Source organism: Pteropus alecto, unplaced genomic scaffold, assembly GCF_000325575.1.
Source record: "Pteropus alecto unplaced genomic scaffold, ASM32557v1 scaffold121, whole genome shotgun sequence".
In the NCBI taxonomy this organism is placed as follows: Eukaryota; Metazoa; Chordata; class Mammalia; order Chiroptera; family Pteropodidae; genus Pteropus; species Pteropus alecto.
In genome coordinates this window covers 4,610,167-4,625,786 of record NW_006434369.1, presented here as the reverse complement: position 1 = coordinate 4,625,786, position 15,620 = coordinate 4,610,167, and the positions used below count along the sequence as shown (strand labels likewise).

Genomic DNA, 15,620 nt, shown 5'->3' with positions numbered 1-15,620 from the left:
GAAGCATAAAAGATAAGCTTTAAAGAGAAAGGCAGTTTAAAATAATCTTATCAGGTATAATGTACAAAGTACAGGCTGTGAGAAAATGCAATATATGAAAGCTGTAAATCTCTGGAGAAGTTCAGGTTTTTATTTCCCAGGCTGGTTTAAGCATGGGAAATAAACCAAGGTCAGTGAGCTAATAAGCTGGGCTGGCTCTTCCCATCCTTGTCAGACTTTGCACAGTATGGTTTGATGACCCAAAATGAACAACACTCGTGTATGTATATACGTCTTTACAGCTCGGTTATTTTGTGTAAACATATTCTTGGAGCTTCTTATCCTCTGAAATGTATGAAGTTCCAATCCCAATACCAATCCAAACCAATCCCAGATAAAGTTCAAAGAAATATTTTCAAAGTAGTCAGAATAAAAAACAGGAGAGAATCAGGACAATCCCAGGAGGCCTAGGGTAATGGTAACAGTACGTTCAAGCAGCTAAAAATGTGGGGATTCAGTCAAATGAACCAACTAGAACCTGACACTACCAGCTTTCTCAATACATCAGAGGCCACAACCAAAGGACACTTTGAGAAACGGAAGCCACAATTAGTTCTACTTCATTGACCAAAGTGGTTCTTAGGAAGAAATGAAAAAGAAAATTCAGAGTTCATTTTATCCTGCTATGTATATTACACTACACCTAGACTACAAAGGAGTAAAAGGCCTTTCTATAAATACCTTCTTCTTGCTGCTCTGCATCTGCTGTCCAAGACATCTTAATATGAAAACAGTACAAAGTAAGAAATTGTATCTCTCTGGTCTAACTAAAGCCACTTGTGTTGAAGGCTACAGATTATGCCACCCAAAATATGCCTCTTTGGCAAAGGATTATTTTGAAAAACAGCAGATGCAGGAGAAGCTTGGAAAACAGAGAAGTTACTTTTTTTATGGGATATTTACATTTATACAGGAAATAACCATTTGTAAGATTATCCCCCTCACCATACCAGGAAGAAAAAGATTACTCTCAATCATAAGAAACTTTTCATGGAGATGGCAGGAACTTAAATCTGCATAAGAAACCTTACCTTTGTTTATACCCTGCTGTTCCTGGTAACCTCCCATTACTGTCCTCCCCCATCCCCCAAGCCTTTCTTTTGTCTTTAGCTAAAATGGTATTAAGGTGGTAGCTTAGGCCACCTCAGGGAGTTTCCCATATTTTTCTCTCAGCCAAGAACTCAAAAGGATAGAGGGAAAATTATTTTCCTCCCCTACAGTGTTAAATCTCATAAGATAACCATCCAAAAAGTTACAATGTTAAAAAGATATTAGCAAAAATTCATAATAGTGGTGACAACGAGTCCTAAACTTCAACTTCAGAATAATTTGGGTCACACTCATATTTTATAGGTGAACTTAGAAAGACCATTATACAATGGAAATGTTGAGGACGAATTTAATGTAAGATCACAGACACTATAAATAACATAAAAGTTAAACACAAGATTACAAACAATTTGATCATGTAAGCATGCCAGTACAAGCTTATGTCACAAGCAATAACTCAAAAGAAAATAATTTCTCTAACCAAGCAGCTCTTCAAGAAAAAGGTACAAGGCTCTCAGAATTAATTTAACTATTAACTGCTTTGTAAAGATTAAAGTATATTTTATGTTAAAAACTATATTCTAGAATCCTGGTTTTACCTTTTGACCTACTTCTCTAGCAGGAATAAAGCACGACATGAGTGAGCCCTAGCCAACCTTCATGACAGCACAAATCCCGAAAACCACAGATAACAGTCAAGGGCCCACAGATGAAGGATGGCTGACAAGTAAACTGTTACACGAGACTTACTAAACTTTCAAGTCAAAGAAAAGGAATTAAAAGTTGGTTTACAGCCTACTGCAACACTTAAAAAGATGATACCTTTTGTGAAGGGTATCCTTTTGTTCTTTGAAGGATAAAATGAATGAACATGTGCCCGAAGCCTGGCCAGGTGCTATGAGAACTAGAAAACAGAGCAAAATTACCCCTCTCTTGGAAAAAGTCACAACTTATTTTGAAACTTTCACCAACATACATCAAACTATTATGGAGTATTTACTTAGGAAGTAGAGGAATTAAGCATCAGCTTATCTGAAACTATGAAGTACCATAAGAACTTATAAGGGAGAACTCAAAAAGTCCTACTTCCTTAGCTTCTTAATAGAAGCATGAACAATGAAATAACAAATTCCTCAGGTGAGAGATCATTTTTTTATACGACAGATTCATGGATTTCCATAGAGACCATAACTACTTTAACTTCCTGGAGACCTGTAATTGGAAAAGAACTTATGGCGTTATCATGAAAACACTGTTCAAAAACTATCTTGCTTTTCCTAAAGTTGTCTGACTTCAGAGTTCATACAAAGGCTAAAAGCATTACTGCCAAATTGGCTGAGTGGGATGGGAAGGTAGACAAAAAGAATGTGGATCTGCCCAACTTCGCCATGACCTTCTCTAAAGCAAAAGGACCAGAAGTTATATAAATTTCCATAACAGACCACAGCACTGGGAATAAGAAAGGGGCGGTGGTGATCTCACTGTTCAGAACACACCAGCTTTTGTGAGTGTTGGCACACTTGATTACTGTGACAATCCAAGGCATTTATTTACAGGGCAAATTAATCCCATCTACTTGCTAGGGTTTAATCCAAGGGGCTAAAATTTGACAGAATCAGACCTAAAAACTAGTTCTCTGGATTCTAAATCCTGTGTATTCTCAACTAGCCAACATCTAACTTTACTTAAAATTAAGAGAGGGCCTTCCTAAAATACCAATGAAACACGTATTTGCATACTATACTTGCTATTCTTTCACAGGAAAACACAGCATTCTTGAAACTTTGTGTTAAGCACACATTATTCCTAAAATTGTGGAGGGCCAAACTGTGGAGAGCCTTTACATGATAAAGTGAAAATTCAGTGCCGAGTTTTGTTTTGTACGTGGTTTTTTTTTTTGGTGGTGATGGTGGTGGCTGATTGGTTTATTCCAAGGTCAAGAGTGTTCAATTATTGTTTTGGCCTTGACTTACTTTGTTGCCTCAGACAGATTTTGTACTCTTCTTTCAGATTCTAAGGAGGGTTTCCTCTTCCAAAGGGATTTCAAATATAATTTGTAATCATAAAATAGGATCCCTTGGGGTCTTAAAAGAAGTGATGTGGCATAAAAGAATTTGATATTCTAACTAATTGAGCTAATGTAGCGGGGAGGCAAGAGAATTAAAATGTTAAATCAAGCTATATTCAGAGACTGTAATATGCCGATCAGCCCTGCAGCCAGGCTAGGAGGACACCTGCAGAACAAAGGAAGATTTCTGCTGGATTGCTAGCAACCCACTTCCCACACCTGTCAAGAGGAAACAGGAAAAACAGAGTCTTTAAGTGGCTGCCCCTACACTAAAAATAAATAAATAAATAAATATTCATTCATTCCCTATGCTAAAACTATAGGGAACCTATGGAATAAAAACTGGGAACTGCCCACAGGCCTTTCACCCTACATATTCTTACCTTTTCACACTACACACTCCTCCCCGTCCCCTTCCTCACTGTATGCCCATATCAAAGGAAATAGGTAAACAAAATCTTTAAACTATAACTCACAGGAACTAAAAGAATGTTATATAAACTGAACCCCCCTAACACTCAGGGTCTCTCTCACTGCCTTTACTGTTAGTGTCTTTACTCTGTCTCTCTCATTGTCCTAGTCTCTATTGCCTCTGTCTCTCTGAGTTCCTCTTAGACTCTCTCACTCTGCCTCTGAGAGGAGACCACACTCTGTCTATAGAGTGTTACCCCTTCTCCAAAAACTTTCCTTTTGACTCTAACTTTGGCATGTGTGTGTTGAATTCTTTCTATACTCTCTGCCGAAGAACCCTCTTCTCTCTGTGCAGAGCTTGGTCTCCCAGCACTCTGGGGAATTTGCCCTGTCTTGCATCAGAGCTATTGAGAATCTGCTAAAAACTTACCATTTGTTTAGCACCAAGAATGAAATAAGAACCCCAAGTGACAAATATGCCCTTCTGAGAGCTCACATCTTGGGATGACAAATAAAAACAAGGACACAAAGCGATGAATTCTTGATGCTTTGTTTTTATAATGGCAAAAGACAACAGAAACTATGTGGTTACTACAACAGAAATACTAAAACCTCAAAAAAATTTTATATGATCATTATTGTTAACATTATAGCAACTTACTGTTGTAGATTTTTTTTTCTATATTTCTCTTTGAGAACCACAATGGTTCTCAAAATGTGGTCTCCAGGCTAATAGCATCAATATCTGCAAACTTTTTAGAAAAGCAAATTCTCAGGCCCCAACCCATACCTACTGAATAAGAAACTTTTTGGGTGAGAGCCAGCAATCTATATTTCAACATGCTTTCCAGATGATTCCAGAAGACATGTGCCAAAGTTTGAGAATCACTGACATAAGCTATAAACAAACACACAGAGACACATCTCCCTCTCCCCAAATGGGATCATGTTAAATATATTGTTTAAAATTTAAAATCCACACTTGGCACCAAGCTTGCATTTTGGAAATTACCTAAATACTACATAAATACTCTATTATATGCCTGAATATCTTCTGCATGGCTGAAGAATATCACAAAATGGTTCATATAACAAATGCAATTAAACACTAGAGTCAGCAAGACTAAAGCACTGATGGCTAAATAAACAAGTCATTTAGCAACATGAAGACCTAATGAAATTCATTTAAATCTCTGAGTAGTTACATAAGGTTTTTAGGTCTTTTTTAAAAAAATAAGAAACATCTGTATTAGCTTCTCTATCTTGTCCATGAATCTATTTTGGGGTTACTTAGAAACTTGCTTTTGCTTTCAAACATTCCAGCACCAGCAAACAGTTCCCTGACCCACCAATCTGCACGCACCAAAACTGTCACCCAAACAACTCTAGTTTGTATCGCTTCCACCCTACATTAGCAGACCACTACTGCACAAACTCCAGAAAAGTCATGCAAGCTCTGAAAGCTTGTACACAGACCAGGGATCTTGACTCAGATAAGGGAGTAAGGGTCAAAGCAAGGAGGAATCTGCAAGAATGGAAAAGGAAGAAAACTGGAGTAAGTAGCACCAATAACTGATGGAGTTTTGCCTAATTTTGCCAAATTTCTCAAGTTCTGGAATAAATACCTTTCAAAAAATTTTTGCCAGCCCCAGGGAAACCCCAGAGGAAAAAAGTCAAGCTTTTTATTCACTCCAGGTTATCTAAAAAGCTTAATTGGAAAAAAAATTAATTCATGGCAAGAATATCGAGATATATCATTGTTACTTTATAAAACAGATAAGCTTTGTGACCTTGGGCACATTGTTGAACTTTCTGGGCCTCAGTTTCCTCTTCTATATGAGTGACATGACGGAGAAAATGAACTTAAGAGTCATCAAGTGATGGCAACATCCAGAAAATGCAAGTATAACAAGACTTTATCTGTAAAGGATTTATGGGATAGCAATATCGCCTCACAACAGCTAAGAAAAGAGTACATTCCAACTGCATTCTTCTTTGTGAGAAACTTTACAACTGGAGCTACACATGGTATAGCAGACACAGGATGAAAGGCATCGTGGAGAAAGCTACCCTATAGGCTGAAGCCAGAATGCCCAGGCCAGAATGCCAGTTTCACTACTTACCAACTGGGACTTGGGCAAATCATTTAATTTCACTGAATCTCAGTTTCCTCATTTAGAAATTAGGATTAACAGAGTTTTATGAGGATTAAATGATTATGTAAAGGACATAACAATTTCATATCTATATGTTTTAGCTATTATCAATATTTGTAATATTGAATGTTCTTCTCAAGAGGTAGAGAGTAAGAGGTGGCTGTAGTCCAGAAACATCATTAAAATGTAACATATGTGCCAGAAAACATAAAATATGTATCTAGATGACCTAGGGCCACCAAAAAGGCAACAATGGATTGAGTCAGTTAAGCGGGCATTCTAGTCTAAATCCTAGTAATACAGAGAGGAGGCGAGAGAATTAAAATGTTAAATCAAGCTAAAAAGACTGCAATATGCTGATCAGCTCTGCAGCCAGGCCAGGAGGACACCTGCAGAACAAAGGAAGATTTCTGCTGGATTGGAACAACCCATTTCCCACACCTGTCAAGAGGAAACAGAAAGAACAGAGTTCTTTAAGTGGCTGCCCCTACACTAAAAATAAATAAATAAATAAATAATCATTCCCTATGCTAAAACTATAGAGACCTATGGAATAAAAACTGGGAACTGCCCACAGGCCTTTCACCCTATACATTCTTACCTTTTCACACTACAAACTCTTCCCCTTCCCCTTCCTCACTGTATGCCCATATCAAAGGAAATAGGTAAACAAAGTCTTTAAACTGTAACTCACAGGAACTAAAGAATGGTAGATATATAAACTAAATTCTCCTAACACTCAGGGTCCCTCTCAGTGCCTTCACTCTCAGTGTCTTTACTCTCTCACTGTTTTCATCTCTCTTAGGCTCTCCCACTCTCTGCCTCTGAGAGACCACACTCCGTGAAGTGTTGCCCCTTTTCTAACAAACTTTCCTTTTGACCATAACTTGGGCGTGTGTTAGAATTCTTTCTACACTCTCCACCACAGGACCCTCCTCTTCTCTCGGTGCAGGGCTTGGCTTCCCCCGCCACTAGGGGGAATTTGCTATCCTGCATCACTAGCAGAGACCACCTACCACACAGCTTACTACAACAGTATCTTTCAGGGGACAACTTTCAACCCACAACTAGAGATCAAAGGCAAAGTAGCTCAGAGGAAAGATTAAAGGCTATAGGTCAGAATAGGATCTGTGTTCAAATCTCAGCACCTCTACTTCTGAGTTATGTGGCTTCCAACAAATTATTTAAACTGAGGTTAACAACCCTCATCTCATAAAATGATATACTTTCACCTACCTACTAGATTGTTATAAACCTAGCACAGGAACAGCCAAACATAACAAGTGATCAATGTTAGTAATAATGGTTAACTCTTACAAGATAGGTAACACCCGAAATAAAAGCTCCATTTAAAGTATGATAACCACTTAAGGAAGACAAATAGCTGATCAGATCATCCAACCTTTTTCTAATGCTGATGAGGAAAGGAGTGTATGGAGATCACTAGGCAACAGGAGGGTGAAAACGGCTCACTTAGGAAGAGGTGGGTGACCCAAAGGATGGAGAAAAGTACTGACCGAACCCAGGCCAGATCACAGAATTTACAGCTTTGCTCAGAGGCTACATTCCTTGAAAACAAAACTGCACTGAAATATTTTTTGTCTTTGGGTTACAAAAATAGCTTTGTTTCTATGTCTTAAAGTTGTGTTTTATTTTGCTTTAATTGCAGGCTTTGTTCCTTTAATAAGTAACTATTTCACTTGTATTGATAATAGCAATTTACTAATATCGGAAACCATATGCTGGGACCAAAATTAATGAAGTCATCAAGTCCCATAATAAGTAACTAAGAAATGTAATACAGAATATACCTTTTCTCATGAATGTTTTCCCCATTCATAATTTAGCTGCCCTTCTTACCATGAGGTAATGTAATATGGTTAAGAGTTTCATTCATGAAAAGCCATTTCATTTGATTCCACAGTAAAATCTTATCTTTTATGGCTGTCTTGTACACAATTCAAGAGAGGAGGGCTCCCAACAACAACCTCCTGCAGCAATCCCTGGTAACGTGAGCACAGTATAAGGGCGAAACTAATGAAGACTGGCCTCAGGGAGACCTGCTTTAAAAGAATAACAGAAAGGTGAAAGAAAAAATAGAACTCTAATAATCAGACTCTTGGTCTGAAAATAAAACCATGTTTATTTTACATTTTATGTGAAAAAGATGAAGAGTTCCGGTTTTGACTCAGAGCAAATACTTCCTAGAATTAGTCAGAGGAAAAAAAATAAAAATTTTATACTTTTGTTCTTAAGACAGTAATTCGATCAGGTTTTCCAACCTCATTTTTTATCTTTAGACATTTTATTTTATTATGATGCCCTTTTTAACTTGATGACATAGATAATAAATGGTACCTCTCCCCTAGTTAGGGGAAAATAGGTGTCTGGGGGGGAAAAAAAAACAGAACAAAAAAATACTCTGTTTTCTTGTGAATTAAATAACTATTCTTCTATAAAGCAGATTTTTAAGGAAATGATCAATGAGCTTAATAACTTCATTAGTTAGGTAAAACCTCACCAATGGTCTGCCTAAAATTCTGCTACAAGTTCTAAAAATGTCTTCGATGTTGTTTATATACTCATATACCATATGTAAAAATACAGCGGGATGAACTGTAATAAATCCAAATGGGGAGAGGCTGTATGAAACTTTCCAACCTGGTCATTCCCCAGAAAGCAATATATTTAATCTACAATCATCAATTACCAACCCTAAGAGTGATATTTACACTGATCCAATGAGAAGTGAGTTAAAGGTAATACGTGCAACGTTGATGTCCTATCTGTAACAACTCTACAGTGGAAACTACTAATCACTATTTGAAATTTTTATACAAAATCTCGATTCTACCCTTTCTTAGTTCATATTAAATTTAGAAAATAAATAAATAACAGTTTGGACAGCTTCACACTGTCTAGTGTTACTGTTAAAAACAACAAACTCTTCAAACAAAAAACATTACTGCTGGAATTATTTTCACTATGTACTATTTCCTCACCCCTCCCTCACTCTAGTTCTCATCAAGTAATCTAATCACAAAAGCACAATAAAAAACTAGTGCTCATTTTTTTTTTAATTTATGCAGTTTAAATAAGCAAAATAAATGAAAAGTTTGGACCAAGTAAAATACATACTCTGTCGAAAGTCTCCAGGATTCTTGGAACAAAGCAAATAATGAAATAAATGAAAGCTAAAAAGGAGTAGAAATCAAAAACTTTAAAATCTAAGTTTATTGATCTTCGTGGGGGGAAAACTACTGTGCACATTTCCAAAGAGAACAACTTCAGCAAATTATGTGTCTAGGCACTGGTGAAATATAAGCCCCACCACCATCACCACCACCACCACACACAAACAGAGCAACAGTCTGAGTTTCCTTTATCTATTTTTACTTTAAACACAAAGCATTAAAAACACCTTTCTTCCAATGAGAAACTTTAACCAGTTCAACCTGCCGGCCTAGCCCCTGACTAAAAAACCCAACAGAGGCTTTATAACCACATGTATCTCAGTCAACTCCTGGAGCGCCTTTTCAGAACTTTTCCTTAGTCCAACTTTTATCTTATGACAATGCAATGTAACTATGGAAACATAAGATTTAGACTTATATTTTTTCTGCTTTTTATAACTCAATTCCATATAAATTGTGTCATTTAGGGTCAATTTTCTTTTTTAAAGGTTAGGAGTATGGGAGGTCCAGAACAAGCTACCCCAAGATATGTCTCAGTGGTATGCAGATTACTTTGGGCTTAAGGCAATTTTAGCTTTAGGCTCAAGAGAAACTTTGTGCAACCTCCCCCTTAACTACCTAGAAGAATGTGAATTAAAGGCCTTGCCCATAAGAGATTATCAAGATAACTTCTTTTGACCTATCTAAACAATACAGCAAACTACTAATTACTGAAAGTCCGCTCTTCTTACCATCCTGCAATGACCTTTTGAAACCCCCAAGGCACCTTACCTCATCCCTAGCTCAAGATGTCTTATATACTTTGATCCCCCTTTCTATCTCTGAATCTCTCTTGTATTTGGGATCTCTGACTTACTCAGGTATGTGAAGTTTCCATACGCACGAGATTAAATTTGATTTTCTCTTGTCAATCTGTTTCCTGTTGATTTGATTATTCGGTCAGCCAAAAGAACCAGAGGAGGGAAAAGAGAATTATTCTCCTTCCACACAGGAGAAACAAGCATTTAAGTGGAAAAGAATAAAAAGAGGATATAAAATCCTGGGCAGATTTTCTTTGTAATTATAAAGGCGGCCATATTTCGGTCACCACTTCCTAATAATCACAGGGTGCGGGCCTTCTTCAAATCCCTAAGTGACCCTGGTGGGGTCACAGCAGCAGCCCGTGCTTGTAGCACTCAGTCACCTGCAAGTGGTCACAGGAAAAACTGAAGTCTGCTGCTTACCAGAGACAAAGAAGACTGAACACAGGCCCATTCCTAATTTAAGAACTTTGAACTCAGCCTACACTACATGCTTCTGCAGCTGGAAAGTCAAATAAAATATTCTGGCAGGCAGCATTCTATTATTATAAACACAGACCCCCCCAATAATGTCATCATAAAAAGACAACATGTAAAAATAATATTCTTGTGCTAACTGCGTGTCATAAATATGGCCACCGTCCAATGTAGACTGTGACCCAATTTTTTTTAAAGCAATACAGAAATAGTATATCAGTCTCACAAGGATTAAAATCTCTTACCTTGCAATTAGGTAGATCTTGAATTGGTTTCTTAGCTGCAATACCTAAAGCAAGTTTCCTTTACACCTTGAATTTTAGGCTTCTAGTCAGTCTAAGGGCAACTTGACTTGCTGGCCCAAAATAATACTCAATAAATGAAATTTTATTTTTCACTAGTTTTGTTATTTTCATCATTTGCCTGGAGGAGATAGAGGGTCATTAAAGGGCCAAACTGTTAACAGTGGTTCTCTCTCCATTTGGTGGGATTGCAAATATTTTTTCGTTTCTTGTCTGTGCTTTTCTATAGTTCTCAAAATTTCTACAATGAACATTTTAATGTCTTAGTAATCTTTTCTTTTAAATTGATCAGTCTCCTGAATTAATAATGTCACCATCAGATTCTGAAGAAACATTTATTCTCTTCAGGAAAAAAAAAAGGGTTCCTGCTTAACTTCCTTTTGTCCTTGGCAGATAAGTCCTGCTAAGAATAGTCAGTTTAAGGGCCAAAGTAGTAGGAAGCAGAAAAGTCCTGAGTCCCCAGGGGCTCAATGAGGAAAATTCAGTGCCACTGACCCCTGGCTCGGTTCCAACTCTGCTGGCAGGGAGAGGGTGCAGGGAGACCTGGGCATACAGTTCTACAGGAAGCTGGGTCCTCACTGCAGCCCTGAGAAAAACAATGCATTCTTCTGTCCTTACCAAGTGATCAGAATGCTCTGGAGTTGGGCCTGTGCAGAGTACTTTTTAAAAAGCACTCAAGTGATTTTAACATATAACTGGTGTTGAGAATTACTACCCTAGCAGGTTCATGAACCTCTAGGAACCAAGCTGCCAAATAAGAGGGAATTTCAATTCTCTCAAAATTCAGAGCCCTCTCCCTAATCTGTACATATAGGGGAGGAGAAGAGGCAGAAGTCTGCTCTTGACAGTTTTATAAAATTGTACATTGTAAATAAAAATTCTTATCTGCTTAGATTTATACAAACATATAACAAAAACCTGGTTAATTTCAAAATTCAAAAGCCAGTTTATATTACACTGATTAGTATAAATGAGGATTTTAAAAGGATACATTACTCATATCCAACCTACTTCTTAAGATAAAATCAGGTGGCTTATTTCGTTTTAAAGAGATTATAAAACCACAGTATCTCCTGCTCTTTAAACTTCATCTCTTCTACGGCCATGCCACCCTGAACAAGCCCGATCCTGTCTGATCTCATCTGATCTCAGAAGCTAAGCAGGGTCGGGCCTGGTTAGTACTTGGATGGGAGACCACCTAGGAAGACCAGGTGCTATAGGCGTAAAAAATAAAAATAAGGAATTGTAAGCTGACAAGGTCCTTGCAATCTGTGCGGTCAACTAAGGGATGACTTGCCTAAAAAAACAAACAAATAAACTTCATCTCCTTTCATCTTGCACTGACTACACAGAGGATTTTTAATGAAAACAGAAATTTGCCACAGTAAGAATAACACAGACAACCACACACAACCAACACAAACAAATACAAATAACTAATAATGACTTCATATCACTTACATAAAAGTCAATGTTAAATTGACACCATTAAACAGTTCATCAGTCATCAGGGGAGAGAGGGCTGGGCCATCTCATCTCTTCATCACCTGTCTAGAAAACAATCACTGTTTCCCCTTTACTCTCATACTCACAACACTTCTGACACCAGATCTGTGGCTTTTCCCCACCAAGCAATTCTGACACTAACTGCCCAGAGTCAGCATCAGACCCCACAGGTTAAGGGCTCAGTCTTACTGATGACCCCCCACCCCTACTTCAGACACCAGTTCTAAGTCCAGGTTATCACCTGTGCTTCTGAGCAATCAACTATAAAGCAGAGGTTCCCAAATCTCCTCCTCATGTGCAATCATTTGCTAAAACAGTTAACAGATTCAAGGAAACACATTTATCAGCTTATTATATAATAAAAGATATGCTAAAGGATACGGATGAACAGCCAGATGAAGAAGCACGTAGAACAAGGTCCAGAAGGGACCCTATGCAGAAGTTTCTGTCCTCATGGAGTTGGGGTGCACCACCCGCCCCAACACATGGATGTGTTTGTTCACCAGCGTGGAAGTTCTCTCAATCCTATACTTTTGGTTCTTTAATAGAAGTTTCATCATAGGCATGATTATCAGCTCCATTTCCAATCCCTTTCTCCTTTCAGGACAATGAGCAGGGCGGGGGTGGAGTTCCAAGTTTCAAATCATGGCTTAGTCTTTCTGGTGACCAGCCCCCATTCAGGAGCCCACCAGGAGTCCCGTCATTAGAACAAAAGATGTCCCTATCACCCAGGAAGTTCCAGTCAATTTAGGAGCTCTTTGTCAGAAACTACTCTCTCTCAGGAAATTACAAAGGTCTTAGGAGCTCTGTATCCAAACTGGAGTCCAAGACTAAATGTTAGAACAAAAGATTCTCCTAGCAGCCCTATTTACAGGGAATTTAGGAGCTCTGTCAGGAGCTAGAAGCTGAATATATATATAATCACATTGCCCTAAATTTTCTGTAAGGTAGTAAAGTGTCTCTCTCTTTCTCTCGCCCTTCAACATCCCACCACTCCCCCTCACCTTGAGCCTCACGTCTTTGAGAGGCTTAAACATGTGCACAGTTCCATGCTTCCTAATCACAGGCAATGTTGTAAGAAAAAAAGAGGTACAGGGAGTTACAGGTACTACGTGCCAGGCTTAAGGCCAGGTATTTTATACACATTGTTTAATTTAATTACAGTAATCTTGTAATGTAGATACTGTTACCCTAGTTCATAGATGAGGCTCAGGGAAGTTAACGAACATCCTGAAAGTCAGCAATGCAATAATCTCAACAGTCTGTATTCACAAGTAAAACTAATGAGTACACATTTTTAAAAACATACCATTTTGACAAGCATAATGGGATTACTAATGAAACAGATTTATGTGTTATATTTAAATGTGTTTGCATTCCCTCAGGAAAAAAAATAGGCGGCGACAACTAGAAAGTTTGTAAGGGGAAAAGGAAAAATGGAATATGATTCGGGATTGGCCCCCAACAAACCAAAGTGTAGAACAGCAATCGCAAGTCTCTGGTAATTAATTCTAAGAGCTGTTATTGCTGGCTGGTCCTAAATCCAAGGGAAAGCACACACTCAATATGGATTAAAGTCTGCGGCAGGAGTGACCTCTAATTGTTTTACTCCTTCATCCCTTGTAGATGTTTCTTCTTGACTGCTAAGCGTAGTTTGCAAGAGCTTATTCAATAGTCCTGAAGACACGGTTCCGTCTAATAGTGTTGTCTGGAAAAAGTGACAACAAGTCTCTTCATATAGCAAAGATGGGAAGAAAAGACAGCTTTTAAATGGAGAACTGTGGTGATTTATTCAGGTTTTTGATAAGTGAAATTACAGAATTCTAGACATGGACATCAGCACTTCAAGCATCGCTTCCATCGGACTATTAGTTGTGCAATGTAAGAATGGACAAGAATCTATCCTGCTTTAAAACAGATTATGTTCCAGTTAGGAAACACAGTGCCTGACACACAGTAGGTGCTCAAGAAAGACCTGCTAAATACAATATGGAAGGAATGGTAAGGAAACAAGTATATGAAAATGGTAAAATAACATACAGTGTGATCAGTGCAATAAGAAGGATATGAAATGCGCCTGGAATTTGGAAGGTGGAGACATTGCTCCCAGCAGAAGTCATGAAAGTCTTCATGAAGATGGACTATATACAGTCTTGAAAGATGAGGGAATTTGTCAGTCTACCCTTTTCACCTAATGAAACGTAGGACATATTATATTATGGCAGCCTTGAAACATGCTCATGACTTGATCTAAAACAAACTTCATGCAAAAAAATAACAATCATTAACTTTTAAATATTCTTTCTTTCCCTCTGGAAATCTGGCAACTAAATCTCACTGAAATGTGAAAAGTTAGTGTCTCAGTTTTCTGAGTTATAATGGATTCAATGTGGTTCTTTAAAAAAATCTCTTTCCTCCATCCTTCTGCCATATGTAGGTTTTTCTTGAATCATTATCTTGGAACCGAAAGTCTCTGGAATTTAACTCCTTTCGAGGTTACATCTCCTTTACTTAGCAAAGAAAAGGTAGAGTTTTTACATGTGGGCTAAACTCAGTTAATTTTTATTTACTCATTCTGTAAAACTAGTTCAATTAAGTCCACCAATCTCATGAAATTTTATATAGTCTTGCATGTCAAAAACCCCACGATGATAAAGACAGAGTTGTTTAACTCTAATACATATGTAATTGCTATGCAAGAAAGCTGGCTTAAGTTCCTTCGAGACCTCCAATATTTGTTACGATAGAATAAAAATTCAAAGAGAAACAAATTCAAATTTGGGGAAAATTCTAAGGTGTTCTAGCATGCTTTCTCCATCCTCTCCCCGGCTCCCCTCCCTGTGCATCTGCTACATATTAACGACACTAAAACAACAGAAGACATCTATAAACAAAGTTTCCTGCAAGGAAGACATAGACATTCTGGTGCATATCTTAGAAACAGATGTTTTCATACATCTGAAATCCAATATTCAGCAAAGCAATGATGATATACTTCATTGTAACATAACAAAGAAATATGTTATAGTTCATTTGTTTTTATTTATAATAGCTCCTAAAAGCCATTCTAGCTCAAGATTATTCAACTCTCTTGCTGTCACAAAACACAGTCTTCTTCAGAGTCTGAGTCTAACCATTTGAAATGGAAATGAAGTCTCACAGAAGCTGTATTGGAATGCTACATACACTCACAAGATCAGAGAATACTAGTAATTTTCAAGTCCAATCTCATTTCACATATATGTAACTTGCCTAAGTCAGTATGACTAGTCAATGGCAGTCAGGCAGAGAGAGCCTAGGTTTCACAAGTACACAATGACTTCTGCAGCCAGAGCTAGCTTTCCTGGTGAGGACACAATAACTTCTATTAAACAAATAAGTCCTGACTAAAATACAGAGCTTGAGTTACTTCATGGTGGACAGGCAAAGAAAAAAATGGATGGTTCATGGACACTTTCCCTCCACTAAGCTTTTAAATATTTTGTTATAGTTCTGTGGTTGTTTCAAAGAGGGGTTTAAAAGTTTGGGTGAATTATCTGGTGGGTTGGTATGATATCTGTATTCATGGTGAGAACTGCTCTTCATAAAGTAATTGCCATATTTGTTAGTCACTTCTG

General features: G+C 37.7%; 1 protein-coding gene and 1 pseudogene across 1 annotated transcript in view; one reads left to right on the top strand and one right to left on the bottom strand.

Moving 5' to 3' along the window:
• KIF13A (kinesin family member 13A) overlaps window positions 1-15,620 on the bottom strand; it is a 175,878-nt gene that overhangs the window by 125,670 nt on the left and 34,588 nt on the right.
• On the top strand, window positions 11,592-11,720 carry LOC112477758 (annotated as a pseudogene).